Genomic DNA, 15690 nt, shown 5'->3' with positions numbered 1-15690 from the left:
GACGAACGGTCGCCAACGTCCATACCACGTTGAATACACCGGTTCTCGTCCGATCACCGAAGTTAAGCAACGTCGGGCGCGGTCAGTACTTGGATGGGTGACCGCCTGGGAACACCGCGTGATGTTGGCTTTTTTGGCGTTTTTCTCTCGGCGGTTTCTTTTTAGCGCTCCAATATTCTCAATTCATAAACTTTTATTAATTTTTCATAGGAGATTATTAACAAAAAAATGAAGATTTCTCTCCGATGTCGCGTCTCGCGTTTGCGTTTCGAAGACCAACGGTCGCCAACGTCCATACCACGTTGAATACACCGGTTCTCGTCCGATCACCGAAGTTAAGCAACGTCGGGCGCGGTCAGTACTTGGATGGGTGACCGCCTGGGAAAACCGCGTGATGTTGGCTTTTTTGGCGTTTTTCTTTCGGCGGTTCCTTTTTAGCGCTCCAATATTCTCAATCCATGAACTTTATAAATTTTTCATAGGAGATTATTAACAAAAAAATGAAGATTTCTCTCCGATGTCGCGTCTCGCGTTTGCGTTTCGAAGACGAACGGTCGCCAACGTCCATACCACGTTGAATACACCTGTTCTCGTCCGATCACCGAAGTTAAGCAACGTCGGGCGCGGTCAGTACTTGGATGGGTGACCGCCTGGGAACACCGCGTGATGTTGGCTTTTTTGGCGTTTTTCTTTCGGCGGTTCCTTTTTAGCGCTCCAATATTCTCAATTCATAAACTTTTATTAATTTTTCATAGGAGATTATTAACAAAAAAATGAAGATTTCTCTCCGATGTCGCGTCTCGCGTTTGCGTTTCGAAGACGAACGGTCGCCAACGTCCATACCACGTTGAATACACCTGTTCTCGTCCGATCACCGAAGTTAAGCAACGTCGGGCGCGGTCAGTACTTGGATGGGTGACCGCCTGGGAACACCGCGTGATGTTGGCTTTTTTGGCGTTTTTCTTTCGGCGGTTCCTTTTTAGCGCTCCAATATTCTCAATCCATGAACTTTTATTAATTTTTCATAGGAGATTATTAACAAAAAAATGAAGATTTCTCTCCGATGTCGCCTCTCGCGTTTGCGTTTCGAAGACGAACGTTCGCCAACGTCCATACCACGTTGAATACACCGGTTCTCGTCCGATCACCGAAGTTAAGCAACGTCGGGCGCGGTCAGTACTTGGATGGGTGACCGCCTGGGAACACCGCGTGATGTTGGCTTTTTTGGCGTTTTTCTTTCGGCGGTTCCTTTTTAGCGCTCCAATATTCTCAATTCATAAACTTTTATTAATTTTTCATAGGAGATTATTAACAAAAAAATGAAGATTTCTCTCCGATGTCGCGTCTCGCGTTTGCGTTTCGAAGACGAACGGTCGCCAACGTCCATACCACGTTGAATACACCTGTTCTCGTCCGATCACCGAAGTTAAGCAACGTCGGGCGCGGTCAGTACTTGGATGGGTGACCGCCTGGGAACACCGCGTGATGTTGGCTTTTTTGGCGTTTTTCTTTCGGCGGTTCCTTTTTAGCGCTCCAATATTCTCAATCCATAAACTTTTATCCATGTTTCATAGGAGATTATTAACAAAAAAATGAAGATTTCTCTCCGATGTCGCGTCTCGCGTTTGCGTTTCGAAGACGAACGTTCGCCAACGTCCATACCACGTTGAATACACCGGTTCTCGTCCGATCACCGAAGTTAAGCAACGTCGGGCGCGGTCAGTACTTGGATGGGTGACCGCCTGGGAACACCGCGTGATGTTGGCTTTTTTGGCGTTTTTCTTTCGGCGGTTCCTTTTTAGCGCTCCAATATTCTCAATCCATAAACTTTTATCCATGTTTCATAGGAGATTATTAACAAAAAAATGAAGATTTCTCTCCGATGTCGCGTCTCGCGTTTGCGTTTCGAAGACGAACGTTCGCCAACGTCCATACCACGTTGAATACACCGGTTCTCGTCCGATCACCGAAGTTAAGCAACGTCGGGCGCGGTCAGTACTTGGATGGGTGACCGCCTGGGAACACCGCGTGATGTTGGCTTTTTTGGCGTTTTTCTCTCGGCGGTTTCTTTTTAGCGCTCCAATATTCTCAATCCATGAACTTTAATAATTTTTCATAGGAGATTATTAACAAAAAAATGAAGATTTCTCTCCGATGTCGCGTCTCGCGTTTGCGTTTCGAAGACGAACGGTCGCCAACGTCCATACCACGTTGAATACACCGGTTCTCGTCCGATCACCGAAGTTAAGCAACGTCGGGCGCGGTCAGTACTTGGATGGGTGACCGCCTGGGAACACCGCGTGATGTTGGCTTTTTTGGCGTTTTTCTCTCGGCGGTTTCTTTTTAGCGCTCCAATATTCTCAATTCATAAACTTTTATTAATTTTTCATAGGAGATTATTAACAAAAAAATGAAGATTTCTCTCCGATGTCGCGTCTCGCGTTTGCGTTTCGAAGACCAACGGTCGCCAACGTCCATACCACGTTGAATACACCGGTTCTCGTCCGATCACCGAAGTTAAGCAACGTCGGGCGCGGTCAGTACTTGGATGGGTGACCGCCTGGGAAAACCGCGTGATGTTGGCTTTTTTGGCGTTTTTCTTTCGGCGGTTCCTTTTTAGCGCTCCAATATTCTCAATCCATGAACTTTATAAATTTTTCATAGGAGATTATTAACAAAAAAATGAAGATTTCTCTCCGATGTCGCGTCTCGCGTTTGCGTTTCGAAGACGAACGGTCGCCAACGTCCATACCACGTTGAATACACCTGTTCTCGTCCGATCACCGAAGTTAAGCAACGTCGGGCGCGGTCAGTACTTGGATGGGTGACCGCCTGGGAACACCGCGTGATGTTGGCTTTTTTGGCGTTTTTCTTTCGGCGGTTCCTTTTTAGCGCTCCAATATTCTCAATTCATAAACTTTTATTAATTTTTCATAGGAGATTATTAACAAAAAAATGAAGATTTCTCTCCGATGTCGCGTCTCGCGTTTGCGTTTCGAAGACGAACGGTCGCCAACGTCCATACCACGTTGAATACACCTGTTCTCGTCCGATCACCGAAGTTAAGCAACGTCGGGCGCGGTCAGTACTTGGATGGGTGACCGCCTGGGAACACCGCGTGATGTTGGCTTTTTTGGCGTTTTTCTTTCGGCGGTTCCTTTTTAGCGCTCCAATATTCTCAATCCATGAACTTTTATTAATTTTTCATAGGAGATTATTAACAAAAAAATGAAGATTTCTCTCCGATGTCGCCTCTCGCGTTTGCGTTTCGAAGACGAACGTTCGCCAACGTCCATACCACGTTGAATACACCGGTTCTCGTCCGATCACCGAAGTTAAGCAACGTCGGGCGCGGTCAGTACTTGGATGGGTGACCGCCTGGGAACACCGCGTGATGTTGGCTTTTTTGGCGTTTTTCTTTCGGCGGTTCCTTTTTAGCGCTCCAATATTCTCAATTCATAAACTTTTATTAATTTTTCATAGGAGATTATTAACAAAAAAATGAAGATTTCTCTCCGATGTCGCGTCTCGCGTTTGCGTTTCGAAGACGAACGGTCGCCAACGTCCATACCACGTTGAATACACCTGTTCTCGTCCGATCACCGAAGTTAAGCAACGTCGGGCGCGGTCAGTACTTGGATGGGTGACCGCCTGGGAACACCGCGTGATGTTGGCTTTTTTGGCGTTTTTCTTTCGGCGGTTCCTTTTTAGCGCTCCAATATTCTCAATCCATAAACTTTTATCCATGTTTCATAGGAGATTATTAACAAAAAAATGAAGATTTCTCTCCGATGTCGCGTCTCGCGTTTGCGTTTCGAAGACGAACGTTCGCCAACGTCCATACCACGTTGAATACACCGGTTCTCGTCCGATCACCGAAGTTAAGCAACGTCGGGCGCGGTCAGTACTTGGATGGGTGACCGCCTGGGAACACCGCGTGATGTTGGCTTTTTTGGCGTTTTTCTTTCGGCGGTTCCTTTTTAGCGCTCCAATATTCTCAATCCATAAACTTTTATCCATGTTTCATAGGAGATTATTAACAAAAAAATGAAGATTTCTCTCCGATGTCGCGTCTCGCGTTTGCGTTTCGAAGACGAACGTTCGCCAACGTCCATACCACGTTGAATACACCGGTTCTCGTCCGATCACCGAAGTTAAGCAACGTCGGGCGCGGTCAGTACTTGGATGGGTGACCGCCTGGGAACACCGCGTGATGTTGGCTTTTTTGGCGTTTTTCTTTCGGCGGTTCCCTTTTAGCGCTCCAATATTTTCAATTCTTTTTTTTTGCACTTTTGTTTTGCATGTCATTCGTTAATTTTTATCGTTGTTAAAACTGGCGCTCTTTACTGTCTTATACTTAGCCTAATTTTGTAATATTTTGATACACGACTCCTTTTTTGTTCACGATGTGAACTATTATAGCACAAAATAAAACCCAAGTTGATTTCACCTTCAAAATCTTTTTAAAATACTGTAACCAATTTTCTTAATCATACTTTATACATAGAATAACCTTTAAGAAGAATCGCTTTCTTACTTGACTATTTATTGTTTGCGTTCAGGTTATTTTTTATGATAACAATTCAAATTATTAATATTTTGTGTTTTTATTTTCTAGTAACAAAAGGTGATTTTTTCAGGCCGATCACGCTGCCATCTCGTAGCATTTAGATGAGTCCGCTGTCGTTACTCTGCCATTTCAATATTTTCCCTGTAGATGGCGCTCTTCTTCGCCAAATAAATACCATACAACCCTAAATTTTTACCCCTCTACGATCAACCCTTATTATTAAATTGAAAATTAAAAATATTTTTTTTGCAAAACAACACATTCGGGATCAGCTAGTTAGTTATACATAATATCGAGTTTAACGTACATAAATACAAAAGAAAAAAACGTGAGCAGGTTGCCTACTCGATGCGAAAAGAACTTTCATTAAAGCTGAAGAGTACACCAATACTTCGCTTTGCGTCGTTTTTTTTTTAATTTAATTTAATTTTATTTTTTAAAAGATGGCAACACTTTTGTTTTTAATTGCGTTACGCCATCAAAACTCGGGGATTCTCTTTCTAACCAAAAATCAACGCAATTTGAATACAGTTTTATTTTCACTTTGTTTTGCTAATTTTAAAAGTTCAGTTTTAATTAAGTAGTGTGTTGTGCTTATTTTAAAAGAGAATAATAAATTAATATAAATTTTTACGCGTTGTTTCTGGTTATCAAAAAGGTAAATATTATTACAATTTATTTAATTGGCAGAGTTATGTTATTTTTGTTTTTTAAATGTTCACTTTGTTCAATTTTCTTTTTAAAAAGTAGTATTTTCGTGACCCTGGAACCTATCTTCGATCTTTATGTGTTTTGCTATAGAAAATCTTAATTCACTTTGCGGCGTTTCAATTTGCGTCGTGTTTTTTTGGAACCTAACTACGACGCAAGGTGAGGTATTGGCGTATTATATATATGTGTCGATCACTCTCTTACAACCAAAATATATTCCAAACCTTATGTAGATAATAATAAGTTTAATTGAACAATAGTAACGGCTTGAAAATAAAAATGAAACTGCATTGTATGCTTATTCTATGTTGATGTTATTGCTCTTAGCTCGAAGACAGCTTCATCGGAGCTGAGTTCACGGAGCGGAAGAATCTGTGAACTTAAAAACTAAGAATAAGGCTGGTAGAGCGCGTACCAGTTTCATGATGACGCTCGCACGTAGCAAAGGGCTCTACTTGTGTAAAGCTGTGTTATGAATGTGTTCATTGTTATGACGTGTACATGCGGCATAGTATGTATTATAGTAACAAACATTGTTTAACTTCGCAAAGGAAATACTGAAGATGTCGACTTAGTTTTCAAATTTGTTATACAACGAAAGGCACATACGATACACTGGTAAGTATTGTATGTGAGTGGACGTTGAAGTACAAATCTTCACAAGGAAAGATTTCTGAGACCAAGCAGTAGCCATTATTATGTAATGCAATTTCCGCCGATTTATCTATTTAGTGTGGACGTTGAAAAAAAAATATTGAAGAAAATAACAAAGACATAACAGAGAATTAGGATTCGGTTTCGAAGATCACCAAGATGGTGTTTGCGCATCGAAGACGAACGGTCGCCAACGTCCATACCACGTTGAATACACCGGTTCTCGTCCGATCACCGAAGTTAAGCAACGTCGGGCGCGGTCAGTACTTGGATGGGTGACCGCCTGGGAACACCGCGTGATGTTGGCTTTTTTGGCGTTTTTCTTTCGGCGGTTCCTTTTTAGCGCTCCAATATTCTCAATCCGTAAACTTTTATCCATTTTTCATAGGAGATTATTAACAAAAAAATGAAGATTTCTCTCCGATGTCGCCTCTCGCGTTTGCTTTTCGAAGACCATCAGTCGCCAACGTCCATACCACGTTGAATACACCGGTTCTCGTCCGATCACCGAAGTTAAGCAACGTCGGGCGCGGTCAGTACTTGGATGGGTGACCGCCTGGGAACACCGCGTGATGTTGGCTTTTTTGGCGTTTTTCTTTCGGCGGTTCCTTTTTAGCGCTCCAATATTCTCAATCCGTAAACTTTTATCCATTTTTCATAGGAGATTATTAACAAAAAAATGAAGATTTCTCTCCGATGTCGCCTCTCGCGTTTGCGTTTCGAAGACCATCTGTCGCCAACGTCCATACCACGTTGAATACACCGGTTCTCGTCCGATCACCGAAGTTAAGCAACGTCGGGCGCGGTCAGTACTTGGATGGGTGACCGCCTGGGAACACCGCGTGATGTTGGCTTTTTTGGCGTTTTTCTTTCGGCGGTTCCTTTTTAGCGCTCCAATATTCTCAATCCGTAAACTTTTATCCATTTTTCACAGGAGATTATTAACAAAAAAATGAAGATTTCTCTCCGATGTCGCCTCTCGCGTTTGCTTTTCGAAGACCATCTGTCGCCAACGTCCATACCACGTTGAATACACCGGTTCTCGTCCGATCACCGAAGTTAAGCAACGTCGGGCGCGGTCAGTACTTGGATGGGTGACCGCCTGGGAACACCGCGTGATGTTGGCTTTTTTGGTGTTTTTCTTTCGGCGGTTCCCTTTTAGCGCTCCAATATTCTCAATTCATAAACCTTTGTTTTGCATGTCATTCGTTAATTTTTATCGTTGTTAAAACTGGCGCTCTTTACTGTCCTATACTTAGCCTAATTTTGTAATATTTTGATACACGACTCCTTTTTTGTTCACGATGTGAACTATTATAGCACAAAATAAAACCAAAGTCGATTTCACCTTCAAAATCTTTTTAAAATACTGTAACCAATTTTTTTAATCATACTTTATACATAGAAAAACCTTTAAGAAGGATCGCTTTCTTACTTGACTATTTATTGTTTTCAATTGCGTTCAGGTTGTTTTTTATGATAACAATTCAAATTATTAATATTTTGTGTTTTTATTTTCTAGTAACAAAAGGTGATTTATTCAGGCCGATCACACTGCCATCTCGTAGCATTTAGATGAGTCCGCTGTCGTTACTCTGCCATTTCAATATTTTCCCTGTAGATGGCGCTCTTCTTCGCCAAATAAATGCCATACAACCCTAAATTTTTACCCCTCTACGATCAACCCTTATTTTTAAATTGAAAATTAAAAATATTTTTTTTGCAAAATAACATTTGCGGGATCAGCTAGTTATACATAATATCGAGTTTAACGTACATAAACACAAAAGAAAAAATCGTGGGCACGTTGCCTACTCGATGCGAAAAGAACTTTCATTAAAGCTGAAGAGTACACCAATACTTCGCTTTGCGTCTTTTTTTTTTAATTTAATTTTATTTTATTTTTTAAAAGATGGCAACACTTTTGTTTTTAATTGCGTTACGCCATCAAAACTCGGGGATTCTCTTTCTAACCAAAAATCAACGCAATTTGAATACAGTTTTATTTTCACTTTGTTTTGCTAATTTTAAAAGTTCAGTTTTAATTAAGTAGTGTGTTGTGCTTATTTTAAGAGAGAATTATAAATTTATATAAATTTTTACGCGTTGTTTCTGGTTACCAAAAAGGTTAATATTATTACAATTTATTTAATTGGCAGAGTTATTTTATTTTCGTTCGTTCAATTTTCTTTTTAAAAAGTAATATTTTCGGGACCCTGGTACCTATCTTCGATCTTTATGTGGTTTGCTATAGAAAATCTTAATTCACTTTGCGGCGTTTCAATTTGCGTCGTGTTTTTCTAGAACGTATCCACTACGCAAAGTGAGGTATTGGCGTATTATATATGTGTCGATCACTCTCTTACAACCAAAATATATTCCAAACCTTATGTAGACAATAATAAGTTTAATTGAACAATAGTAACGGTTTGAAAATAAAAATGAAACTGCATTGTGTACTTATTCTATGTTGATGTTATTGCTCTTAGCTCGAAGGCTTTTACAGCTTCATCGGAGCTGAGTTCACGGAGCGGAAGACTCTGTGAACATAAAAACTAAGAATAAGGCTGGTAGAGCGCGTACCAGTTTCACGATGACGCTCGCACGTAGCAAAGGCCTCTACTTGTGTAAAGCTGTGTTATGAATGTGTTCATTGTTATGACGTGTACATGCGGCATAGTATGTATTATAGTAACAAACATTGTTTAACTTCGCAAAGGAAATACTGAAGATGTCGACTTAGTTTTCAAATTTGTTATACAACGAAAGGCACATACGATACACTGGTAAATATTGTATGTGAGTGGACGATGAAGTACAAATCTTCACAAGGAAAGATTTCTGAGACCAAGCAGTAGCCATTATTATGTAATGCAATTTCCGCCGATTTATCTATTTAGTGTGGACGTTGAAAAAAAAATATTGAAGAAAATAACAAGGACATAACAGAGAATTAGGATTCGGTTTCGAAGATCACCAAGATGGTGTTTGCGCATCGAAGACGAACGGTCGCCAACGTCCATACCACGTTGAATACACCGGTTCTCGTCCGATCACCGAAGTTAAGCAACGTCGGGCGCGGTCAGTACTTGGATGGGTGACCGCCTGGGAACACCGCGTGATGATGGCTTTTTTGGCGTTTTTCTTTCGGCGGTTCCTTTTTAGCGCTCCAATATTCTCAATCCGTAAACTTTTATCCATTTTTCATAGGAGATTATTAACAAAAAAATGAAGATTTCTCTCCGATGTCGCCTCTCGCGTTTGCGTTTCAAAGACCAATTTTCGCCAACGTCCATACCACGTTGAATACACCGGTTCTCGTCCGATCACCGAAGTTAAGCAACGTCGGGCGCGGTCAGTACTTGGATGGGTGACCGCCTGGGAACACCGCGTGATGTTGGCTTTTTTGGCGTTTTTCTTTCGGCGGTTCCTTTTTAGCGCTCCAATATTCTCAATCCGTAAACTTTTATCCATTTTTCATAGGAGATTATTAACAAAAAAATGAAGATTTCTCTCCGATGTCGCCTCTCGCGTTTGCTTTTCGAAGACCATCAGTCGCCAACGTCCATACCACGTTGAATACACCGGTTCTCGTCCGATCACCGAAGTTAAGCAACGTCGGGCGCGGTCAGTACTTGGATGGGTGACCGCCTGGGAACACCGCGTGATGATGGCTTTTTTGGCGTTTTTCTTTCGGCGGTTCCTTTTTAGCGCTCCAATATTCTCAATCCGTAAACTTTTATCCATTTTTCATAGGAGATTATTAACAAAAAAATGAAGATTTCTCTCCGATGTCGCCTCTCGCGTTTGCGTTTCAAAGACCAATTTTCGCCAACGTCCATACCACGTTGAATACACCGGTTCTCGTCCGATCACCGAAGTTAAGCAACGTCGGGCGCGGTCAGTACTTGGATGGGTGACCGCCTGGGAACACCGCGTGATGTTGGCTTTTTTGGCGTTTTTCTTTCGGCGGTTCCTTTTTAGCGCTCCAATATTCTCAATCCGTAAACTTTTATCCATTTTTCATAGGAGATTATTAACAAAAAAATGAAGATTTCTCTCCGATGTCGCCTCTCGCGTTTGCTTTTCGAAGACCATCAGTCGCCAACGTCCATACCACGTTGAATACACCGGTTCTCGTCCGATCACCGAAGTTAAGCAACGTCGGGCGCGGTCAGTACTTGGATGGGTGACCGCCTGGGAACACCGCGTGATGTTGGCTTTTTTGGCGTTTTTCTTTCGGCGGTTCCTTTTTAGCGCTCCAATATTCTCAATCCGTAAACTTTTATCCATTTTTCATAGGAGATTATTAACAAAAAAATGAAGATTTCTCTCCGATGTCGCCTCTCGCGTTTGCTTTTCGAAGACCATCAGTCGCCAACGTCCATACCACGTTGAATACACCGGTTCTCGTCCGATCACCGAAGTTAAGCAACGTCGGGCGCGGTCAGTACTTGGATGGGTGACCGCCTGGGAACACCGCGTGATGTTGGCTTTTTTGGCGTTTTTCTTTCGGCGGTTCCTTTTTAGCGCTCCAATATTCTCAATCCGTAAACTTTTATCCATTTTTCATAGGAGATTATTAACAAAAAAATGAAGATTTCTCTCCGATGTCGCCTCTCGCGTTTGCGTTTCAAAGACCAATTTTCGCCAACGTCCATACCACGTTGAATACACCGGTTCTCGTCCGATCACCGAAGTTAAGCATCGTCGGGCGCGGTCAGTACTTGGATGGGTGACCGCCTGGGAACACCGCGTGATGTTGGCTTTTTTGGCGTTTTTCTTTCGGCGGTTCCTTTTTAGCGCTCCAATATTCTCAATCCGTAAACTTTTATCCATTTTTCATAGGAGATTATTAACAAAAAAATGAAGATTTCTCTCCGATGTCGCCTCTCGCGTTTGCGTTTCGAAGACCATCAGTCGCCAACGTCCATACCACGTTGAATACACCGGTTCTCGTCCGATCACCGAAGTTAAGCAACGTCGGGCGCGGTCAGTACTTGGATGGGTGACCGCCTGGGAACACCGCGTGATGATGGCTTTTTTGGCGTTTTTCTTTCGGCGGTTCCTTTTTAGCGCTCCAATATTCTCAATCCGTAAACTTTTATCCATTTTTCATAGGAGATTATTAACAAAAAAATGAAGATTTCTCTCCGATGTCGCCTCTCGCGTTTGCGTTTCAAAGACCAATTTTCGCCAACGTCCATACCACGTTGAATACACCGGTTCTCGTCCGATCACCGAAGTTAAGCATCGTCGGGCGCGGTCAGTACTTGGATGGGTGACCGCCTGGGAACACCGCGTGATGTTGGCTTTTTTGGCGTTTTTCTTTCGGCGGTTCCTTTTTAGCGCTCCAACATTCTCAATCTATAAACTTTTATCCATTTTTCATAGGAGATTATTAACAAAAAAATGAAGATTTTTCTCCGATGTCGCCTCTCGCGTTTGCGTTTCGAGGGCCATCAGTCGCCAACGTCCATACCACGTTGAATACACCGGTTCTCGTCCGATCACCGAAGTTAAGCAACGTCGGGCGCGGTCAGTACTTGGATGGGTGACCGCCTGGGAACACCGCGTGATGTTGGCTTTTTTGGCGTTTTTCTTTCGGCGGTTCCTTTTTAGCGCTCCAATATTCTCAATCCGTAAAGTTTTATCCATTTTTCATAGGAGATTATTAACAAAAAAATGAAGATTTCTCTCCGATGTCGCCTCTCGCGTTTGCGTTTCGAAGACCAATTTTCGCCAACGTCCATACCATGTTGAATACACCGGTTCTCGTCCGATCACCGAAGTTAAGCAACGTCGGGCGCGGTCAGTACTTGGATGGGTGACCGCCTGGGAACACCGCGTGATGTTGGCTTTTTTGGCGTTTTTCTTTCGGCGGTTCCTTTTTAGCGCTCCAATATTCTCAATCCGTAAACTTTTATCCATTTTTCATAGGAGATTATTAACAAAAAAATGAAGATTTCTCTCCGATGTCGCCTCTCGCGTTTGCGTTTCGAAGACCATCTGTCGCCAACGTCCATACCACGTTGAATACACCGGTTCTCGTCCGATCACCGAAGTTAAGCAACGTCGGGCGCGGTCAGTACTTGGATGGGTGACCGCCTGGGAACACCGCGTGATGTTGGCTTTTTTGGCGTTTTTCTTTCGGCGGTTCCTTTTTAGCGCTCCAATATTCTCAATCCATAAACTTTTATCCATGTTTCATAGGAGATTATTAACAAAAAAATGAAGATTTCTCTCCGATGTCGCGTCTCGCGTTTGCGTTTCGAAGACGAACGTTCGCCAACGTCCATACCACGTTGAATACACCGGTTCTCGTCCGATCACCGAAGTTAAGCAACGTCGGGCGCGGTCAGTACTTGGATGGGTGACCGCCTGGGAACACCGCGTGATGTTGGCTTTTTTGGCGTTTTTCTCTCGGCGGTTTCTTTTTAGCGCTCCAATATTCTCAATCCATGAACTTTAATAATTTTTCATAGGAGATTATTAACAAAAAAATGAAGATTTCTCTCCGATGTCGCGTCTCGCGTTTGCGTTTCGAAGACGAACGGTCGCCAACGTCCATACCACGTTGAATACACCGGTTCTCGTCCGATCACCGAAGTTAAGCAACGTCGGGCGCGGTCAGTACTTGGATGGGTGACCGCCTGGGAACACCGCGTGATGTTGGCTTTTTTGGCGTTTTTCTCTCGGCGGTTTCTTTTTAGCGCTCCAATATTCTCAATTCATAAACTTTTATTAATTTTTCATAGGAGATTATTAACAAAAAAATGAAGATTTCTCTCCGATGTCGCGTCTCGCGTTTGCGTTTCGAAGACCAACGGTCGCCAACGTCCATACCACGTTGAATACACCGGTTCTCGTCCGATCACCGAAGTTAAGCAACGTCGGGCGCGGTCAGTACTTGGATGGGTGACCGCCTGGGAAAACCGCGTGATGTTGGCTTTTTTGGCGTTTTTCTTTCGGCGGTTCCTTTTTAGCGCTCCAATATTCTCAATCCATGAACTTTATAAATTTTTCATAGGAGATTATTAACAAAAAAATGAAGATTTCTCTCCGATGTCGCGTCTCGCGTTTGCGTTTCGAAGACGAACGGTCGCCAACGTCCATACCACGTTGAATACACCTGTTCTCGTCCGATCACCGAAGTTAAGCAACGTCGGGCGCGGTCAGTACTTGGATGGGTGACCGCCTGGGAACACCGCGTGATGTTGGCTTTTTTGGCGTTTTTCTTTCGGCGGTTCCTTTTTAGCGCTCCAATATTCTCAATTCATAAACTTTTATTAATTTTTCATAGGAGATTATTAACAAAAAAATGAAGATTTCTCTCCGATGTCGCGTCTCGCGTTTGCGTTTCGAAGACGAACGGTCGCCAACGTCCATACCACGTTGAATACACCTGTTCTCGTCCGATCACCGAAGTTAAGCAACGTCGGGCGCGGTCAGTACTTGGATGGGTGACCGCCTGGGAACACCGCGTGATGTTGGCTTTTTTGGCGTTTTTCTTTCGGCGGTTCCTTTTTAGCGCTCCAATATTCTCAATCCATGAACTTTTATTAATTTTTCATAGGAGATTATTAACAAAAAAATGAAGATTTCTCTCCGATGTCGCCTCTCGCGTTTGCGTTTCGAAGACGAACGTTCGCCAACGTCCATACCACGTTGAATACACCGGTTCTCGTCCGATCACCGAAGTTAAGCAACGTCGGGCGCGGTCAGTACTTGGATGGGTGACCGCCTGGGAACACCGCGTGATGTTGGCTTTTTTGGCGTTTTTCTTTCGGCGGTTCCTTTTTAGCGCTCCAATATTCTCAATTCATAAACTTTTATTAATTTTTCATAGGAGATTATTAACAAAAAAATGAAGATTTCTCTCCGATGTCGCGTCTCGCGTTTGCGTTTCGAAGACGAACGGTCGCCAACGTCCATACCACGTTGAATACACCTGTTCTCGTCCGATCACCGAAGTTAAGCAACGTCGGGCGCGGTCAGTACTTGGATGGGTGACCGCCTGGGAACACCGCGTGATGTTGGCTTTTTTGGCGTTTTTCTTTCGGCGGTTCCTTTTTAGCGCTCCAATATTCTCAATCCATGAACTTTTATTAATTTTTCATAGGAGATTATTAACAAAAAAATGAAGATTTCTCTCCGATGTCGCCTCTCGCGTTTGCGTTTCGAAGACGAACGTTCGCCAACGTCCATACCACGTTGAATACACCGGTTCTCGTCCGATCACCGAAGTTAAGCAACGTCGGGCGCGGTCAGTACTTGGATGGGTGACCGCCTGGGAACACCGCGTGATGTTGGCTTTTTTGGCGTTTTTCTTTCGGCGGTTCCTTTTTAGCGCTCCAATATTCTCAATTCATAAACTTTTATTAATTTTTCATAGGAGATTATTAACAAAAAAATGAAGATTTCTCTCCGATGTCGCGTCTCGCGTTTGCGTTTCGAAGACGAACGGTCGCCAACGTCCATACCACGTTGAATACACCTGTTCTCGTCCGATCACCGAAGTTAAGCAACGTCGGGCGCGGTCAGTACTTGGATGGGTGACCGCCTGGGAACACCGCGTGATGTTGGCTTTTTTGGCGTTTTTCTTTCGGCGGTTCCTTTTTAGCGCTCCAATATTCTCAATCCATAAACTTTTATCCATGTTTCATAGGAGATTATTAACAAAAAAATGAAGATTTCTCTCCGATGTCGCGTCTCGCGTTTGCGTTTCGAAGACGAACGTTCGCCAACGTCCATACCACGTTGAATACACCGGTTCTCGTCCGATCACCGAAGTTAAGCAACGTCGGGCGCGGTCAGTACTTGGATGGGTGACCGCCTGGGAACACCGCGTGATGTTGGCTTTTTTGGCGTTTTTCTTTCGGCGGTTCCTTTTTAGCGCTCCAATATTCTCAATCCATAAACTTTTATCCATGTTTCATAGGAGATTATTAACAAAAAAATGAAGATTTCTCTCCGATGTCGCGTCTCGCGTTTGCGTTTCGAAGACGAACGTTCGCCAACGTCCATACCACGTTGAATACACCGGTTCTCGTCCGATCACCGAAGTTAAGCAACGTCGGGCGCGGTCAGTACTTGGATGGGTGACCGCCTGGGAACACCGCGTGATGTTGGCTTTTTTGGCGTTTTTCTCTCGGCGGTTTCTTTTTAGCGCTCCAATATTCTCAATCCATGAACTTTAATAATTTTTCATAGGAGATTATTAACAAAAAAATGAAGATTTCTCTCCGATGTCGCGTCTCGCGTTTGCGTTTCGAAGACGAACGGTCGCCAACGTCCATACCACGTTGAATACACCGGTTCTCGTCCGATCACCGAAGTTAAGCAACGTCGGGCGCGGTCAGTACTTGGATGGGTGACCGCCTGGGAACACCGCGTGATGTTGGCTTTTTTGGCGTTTTTCTCTCGGCGGTTTCTTTTTAGCGCTCCAATATTCTCAATTCATAAACTTTTATTAATTTTTCATAGGAGATTATTAACAAAAAAATGAAGATTTCTCTCCGATGTCGCGTCTCGCGTTTGCGTTTCGAAGACCAACGGTCGCCAACGTCCATACCACGTTGAATACACCGGTTCTCGTCCGATCACCGAAGTTAAGCAACGTCGGGCGCGGTCAGTACTTGGATGGGTGACCGCCTGGGAAAACCGCGTGATGTTGGCTTTTTTGGCGTTTTTCTTTCGGCGGTTCCTTTTTAGCGCTCCAATATTCTCAATCCATGAACTTTATAAATTTTTCA

At 43.4% G+C, this 15690-nt stretch overlaps 45 non-coding genes across 45 annotated transcripts; all 45 read left to right on the top strand.

Moving 5' to 3' along the window:
- Positions 1 to 11: 11 nt before the first annotated feature.
- Positions 12 to 130, top strand: LOC137928264 (5S ribosomal RNA). Its single transcript, XR_011108374.1, has one exon. It is a non-coding gene; the product is annotated as a 5S ribosomal RNA (ribosomal RNA).
- Positions 131 to 284: 154 nt separating this feature from the next.
- On the top strand, positions 285 to 403 carry LOC137927980 (5S ribosomal RNA). Its single transcript, XR_011108106.1, has one exon. It is a non-coding gene; the product is annotated as a 5S ribosomal RNA (ribosomal RNA).
- A 153-nt stretch (positions 404 to 556) lies between these two features.
- LOC137928002 (5S ribosomal RNA) lies at positions 557 to 675 on the top strand. Its single transcript, XR_011108127.1, has one exon. It is a non-coding gene; the product is annotated as a 5S ribosomal RNA (ribosomal RNA).
- A 154-nt stretch (positions 676 to 829) lies between these two features.
- Positions 830 to 948, top strand: LOC137928001 (5S ribosomal RNA). The gene has a single exon (XR_011108126.1). It is a non-coding gene; the product is annotated as a 5S ribosomal RNA (ribosomal RNA).
- A 154-nt stretch (positions 949 to 1102) lies between these two features.
- LOC137928262 (5S ribosomal RNA) lies at positions 1103 to 1221 on the top strand. The gene has a single exon (XR_011108372.1). It is a non-coding gene; the product is annotated as a 5S ribosomal RNA (ribosomal RNA).
- Positions 1222 to 1375: 154 nt separating this feature from the next.
- LOC137928000 (5S ribosomal RNA) lies at positions 1376 to 1494 on the top strand. Its single transcript, XR_011108125.1, has one exon. It is a non-coding gene; the product is annotated as a 5S ribosomal RNA (ribosomal RNA).
- A 154-nt stretch (positions 1495 to 1648) lies between these two features.
- LOC137928261 (5S ribosomal RNA) lies at positions 1649 to 1767 on the top strand. The gene has a single exon (XR_011108371.1). It is a non-coding gene; the product is annotated as a 5S ribosomal RNA (ribosomal RNA).
- Positions 1768 to 1921: 154 nt separating this feature from the next.
- On the top strand, positions 1922 to 2040 carry LOC137928260 (5S ribosomal RNA). The gene has a single exon (XR_011108370.1). It is a non-coding gene; the product is annotated as a 5S ribosomal RNA (ribosomal RNA).
- A 153-nt stretch (positions 2041 to 2193) lies between these two features.
- LOC137928259 (5S ribosomal RNA) lies at positions 2194 to 2312 on the top strand. The gene has a single exon (XR_011108369.1). It is a non-coding gene; the product is annotated as a 5S ribosomal RNA (ribosomal RNA).
- Positions 2313 to 2466: 154 nt separating this feature from the next.
- LOC137927864 (5S ribosomal RNA) lies at positions 2467 to 2585 on the top strand. Its single transcript, XR_011107995.1, has one exon. It is a non-coding gene; the product is annotated as a 5S ribosomal RNA (ribosomal RNA).
- A 153-nt stretch (positions 2586 to 2738) lies between these two features.
- LOC137927999 (5S ribosomal RNA) lies at positions 2739 to 2857 on the top strand. The gene has a single exon (XR_011108124.1). It is a non-coding gene; the product is annotated as a 5S ribosomal RNA (ribosomal RNA).
- Positions 2858 to 3011: 154 nt separating this feature from the next.
- Positions 3012 to 3130, top strand: LOC137927997 (5S ribosomal RNA). The gene has a single exon (XR_011108122.1). It is a non-coding gene; the product is annotated as a 5S ribosomal RNA (ribosomal RNA).
- Positions 3131 to 3284: 154 nt separating this feature from the next.
- On the top strand, positions 3285 to 3403 carry LOC137928258 (5S ribosomal RNA). The gene has a single exon (XR_011108368.1). It is a non-coding gene; the product is annotated as a 5S ribosomal RNA (ribosomal RNA).
- Positions 3404 to 3557: 154 nt separating this feature from the next.
- Positions 3558 to 3676, top strand: LOC137927996 (5S ribosomal RNA). Its single transcript, XR_011108121.1, has one exon. It is a non-coding gene; the product is annotated as a 5S ribosomal RNA (ribosomal RNA).
- A 154-nt stretch (positions 3677 to 3830) lies between these two features.
- LOC137928257 (5S ribosomal RNA) lies at positions 3831 to 3949 on the top strand. Its single transcript, XR_011108367.1, has one exon. It is a non-coding gene; the product is annotated as a 5S ribosomal RNA (ribosomal RNA).
- A 154-nt stretch (positions 3950 to 4103) lies between these two features.
- On the top strand, positions 4104 to 4222 carry LOC137928256 (5S ribosomal RNA). Its single transcript, XR_011108366.1, has one exon. It is a non-coding gene; the product is annotated as a 5S ribosomal RNA (ribosomal RNA).
- Positions 4223 to 6124: 1902 nt separating this feature from the next.
- LOC137928255 (5S ribosomal RNA) lies at positions 6125 to 6243 on the top strand. The gene has a single exon (XR_011108365.1). It is a non-coding gene; the product is annotated as a 5S ribosomal RNA (ribosomal RNA).
- Positions 6244 to 6397: 154 nt separating this feature from the next.
- LOC137928254 (5S ribosomal RNA) lies at positions 6398 to 6516 on the top strand. Its single transcript, XR_011108364.1, has one exon. It is a non-coding gene; the product is annotated as a 5S ribosomal RNA (ribosomal RNA).
- A 154-nt stretch (positions 6517 to 6670) lies between these two features.
- Positions 6671 to 6789, top strand: LOC137928253 (5S ribosomal RNA). Its single transcript, XR_011108363.1, has one exon. It is a non-coding gene; the product is annotated as a 5S ribosomal RNA (ribosomal RNA).
- Positions 6790 to 6943: 154 nt separating this feature from the next.
- LOC137928250 (5S ribosomal RNA) lies at positions 6944 to 7062 on the top strand. The gene has a single exon (XR_011108361.1). It is a non-coding gene; the product is annotated as a 5S ribosomal RNA (ribosomal RNA).
- A 1884-nt stretch (positions 7063 to 8946) lies between these two features.
- LOC137927945 (5S ribosomal RNA) lies at positions 8947 to 9065 on the top strand. Its single transcript, XR_011108071.1, has one exon. It is a non-coding gene; the product is annotated as a 5S ribosomal RNA (ribosomal RNA).
- A 154-nt stretch (positions 9066 to 9219) lies between these two features.
- Positions 9220 to 9338, top strand: LOC137928249 (5S ribosomal RNA). The gene has a single exon (XR_011108360.1). It is a non-coding gene; the product is annotated as a 5S ribosomal RNA (ribosomal RNA).
- Positions 9339 to 9492: 154 nt separating this feature from the next.
- Positions 9493 to 9611, top strand: LOC137927944 (5S ribosomal RNA). Its single transcript, XR_011108070.1, has one exon. It is a non-coding gene; the product is annotated as a 5S ribosomal RNA (ribosomal RNA).
- Positions 9612 to 9765: 154 nt separating this feature from the next.
- On the top strand, positions 9766 to 9884 carry LOC137928248 (5S ribosomal RNA). The gene has a single exon (XR_011108359.1). It is a non-coding gene; the product is annotated as a 5S ribosomal RNA (ribosomal RNA).
- Positions 9885 to 10038: 154 nt separating this feature from the next.
- On the top strand, positions 10039 to 10157 carry LOC137928247 (5S ribosomal RNA). Its single transcript, XR_011108358.1, has one exon. It is a non-coding gene; the product is annotated as a 5S ribosomal RNA (ribosomal RNA).
- Positions 10158 to 10311: 154 nt separating this feature from the next.
- LOC137928246 (5S ribosomal RNA) lies at positions 10312 to 10430 on the top strand. Its single transcript, XR_011108357.1, has one exon. It is a non-coding gene; the product is annotated as a 5S ribosomal RNA (ribosomal RNA).
- A 154-nt stretch (positions 10431 to 10584) lies between these two features.
- LOC137927890 (5S ribosomal RNA) lies at positions 10585 to 10703 on the top strand. The gene has a single exon (XR_011108018.1). It is a non-coding gene; the product is annotated as a 5S ribosomal RNA (ribosomal RNA).
- A 154-nt stretch (positions 10704 to 10857) lies between these two features.
- On the top strand, positions 10858 to 10976 carry LOC137927943 (5S ribosomal RNA). Its single transcript, XR_011108069.1, has one exon. It is a non-coding gene; the product is annotated as a 5S ribosomal RNA (ribosomal RNA).
- Positions 10977 to 11130: 154 nt separating this feature from the next.
- Positions 11131 to 11249, top strand: LOC137927887 (5S ribosomal RNA). Its single transcript, XR_011108017.1, has one exon. It is a non-coding gene; the product is annotated as a 5S ribosomal RNA (ribosomal RNA).
- Positions 11250 to 11403: 154 nt separating this feature from the next.
- Positions 11404 to 11522, top strand: LOC137928245 (5S ribosomal RNA). The gene has a single exon (XR_011108356.1). It is a non-coding gene; the product is annotated as a 5S ribosomal RNA (ribosomal RNA).
- Positions 11523 to 11676: 154 nt separating this feature from the next.
- Positions 11677 to 11795, top strand: LOC137927859 (5S ribosomal RNA). The gene has a single exon (XR_011107990.1). It is a non-coding gene; the product is annotated as a 5S ribosomal RNA (ribosomal RNA).
- A 154-nt stretch (positions 11796 to 11949) lies between these two features.
- LOC137928244 (5S ribosomal RNA) lies at positions 11950 to 12068 on the top strand. The gene has a single exon (XR_011108355.1). It is a non-coding gene; the product is annotated as a 5S ribosomal RNA (ribosomal RNA).
- Positions 12069 to 12222: 154 nt separating this feature from the next.
- Positions 12223 to 12341, top strand: LOC137928243 (5S ribosomal RNA). Its single transcript, XR_011108354.1, has one exon. It is a non-coding gene; the product is annotated as a 5S ribosomal RNA (ribosomal RNA).
- Positions 12342 to 12494: 153 nt separating this feature from the next.
- Positions 12495 to 12613, top strand: LOC137928242 (5S ribosomal RNA). The gene has a single exon (XR_011108353.1). It is a non-coding gene; the product is annotated as a 5S ribosomal RNA (ribosomal RNA).
- A 154-nt stretch (positions 12614 to 12767) lies between these two features.
- LOC137928501 (5S ribosomal RNA) lies at positions 12768 to 12886 on the top strand. Its single transcript, XR_011108601.1, has one exon. It is a non-coding gene; the product is annotated as a 5S ribosomal RNA (ribosomal RNA).
- A 153-nt stretch (positions 12887 to 13039) lies between these two features.
- LOC137927995 (5S ribosomal RNA) lies at positions 13040 to 13158 on the top strand. Its single transcript, XR_011108120.1, has one exon. It is a non-coding gene; the product is annotated as a 5S ribosomal RNA (ribosomal RNA).
- Positions 13159 to 13312: 154 nt separating this feature from the next.
- Positions 13313 to 13431, top strand: LOC137927994 (5S ribosomal RNA). Its single transcript, XR_011108119.1, has one exon. It is a non-coding gene; the product is annotated as a 5S ribosomal RNA (ribosomal RNA).
- Positions 13432 to 13585: 154 nt separating this feature from the next.
- Positions 13586 to 13704, top strand: LOC137928241 (5S ribosomal RNA). The gene has a single exon (XR_011108352.1). It is a non-coding gene; the product is annotated as a 5S ribosomal RNA (ribosomal RNA).
- A 154-nt stretch (positions 13705 to 13858) lies between these two features.
- Positions 13859 to 13977, top strand: LOC137927993 (5S ribosomal RNA). The gene has a single exon (XR_011108118.1). It is a non-coding gene; the product is annotated as a 5S ribosomal RNA (ribosomal RNA).
- Positions 13978 to 14131: 154 nt separating this feature from the next.
- Positions 14132 to 14250, top strand: LOC137928239 (5S ribosomal RNA). The gene has a single exon (XR_011108350.1). It is a non-coding gene; the product is annotated as a 5S ribosomal RNA (ribosomal RNA).
- Positions 14251 to 14404: 154 nt separating this feature from the next.
- LOC137927992 (5S ribosomal RNA) lies at positions 14405 to 14523 on the top strand. The gene has a single exon (XR_011108117.1). It is a non-coding gene; the product is annotated as a 5S ribosomal RNA (ribosomal RNA).
- A 154-nt stretch (positions 14524 to 14677) lies between these two features.
- LOC137928238 (5S ribosomal RNA) lies at positions 14678 to 14796 on the top strand. The gene has a single exon (XR_011108349.1). It is a non-coding gene; the product is annotated as a 5S ribosomal RNA (ribosomal RNA).
- A 154-nt stretch (positions 14797 to 14950) lies between these two features.
- Positions 14951 to 15069, top strand: LOC137928237 (5S ribosomal RNA). The gene has a single exon (XR_011108348.1). It is a non-coding gene; the product is annotated as a 5S ribosomal RNA (ribosomal RNA).
- Positions 15070 to 15222: 153 nt separating this feature from the next.
- On the top strand, positions 15223 to 15341 carry LOC137928235 (5S ribosomal RNA). Its single transcript, XR_011108347.1, has one exon. It is a non-coding gene; the product is annotated as a 5S ribosomal RNA (ribosomal RNA).
- A 154-nt stretch (positions 15342 to 15495) lies between these two features.
- Positions 15496 to 15614, top strand: LOC137928384 (5S ribosomal RNA). Its single transcript, XR_011108490.1, has one exon. It is a non-coding gene; the product is annotated as a 5S ribosomal RNA (ribosomal RNA).
- Positions 15615 to 15690: the final 76 nt, after the last annotated feature.

This window comes from Battus philenor, unplaced genomic scaffold (genome assembly GCF_028537555.1).
Source record: "Battus philenor isolate CCGP_79_NKW_IND1 unplaced genomic scaffold, ilBatPhil1.0.hap1 SCAF_38, whole genome shotgun sequence".
NCBI classification, from domain to species: Eukaryota; Metazoa; Arthropoda; class Insecta; order Lepidoptera; family Papilionidae; genus Battus; species Battus philenor.
This window is presented reverse-complemented; position numbering and strand designations above follow the sequence as displayed.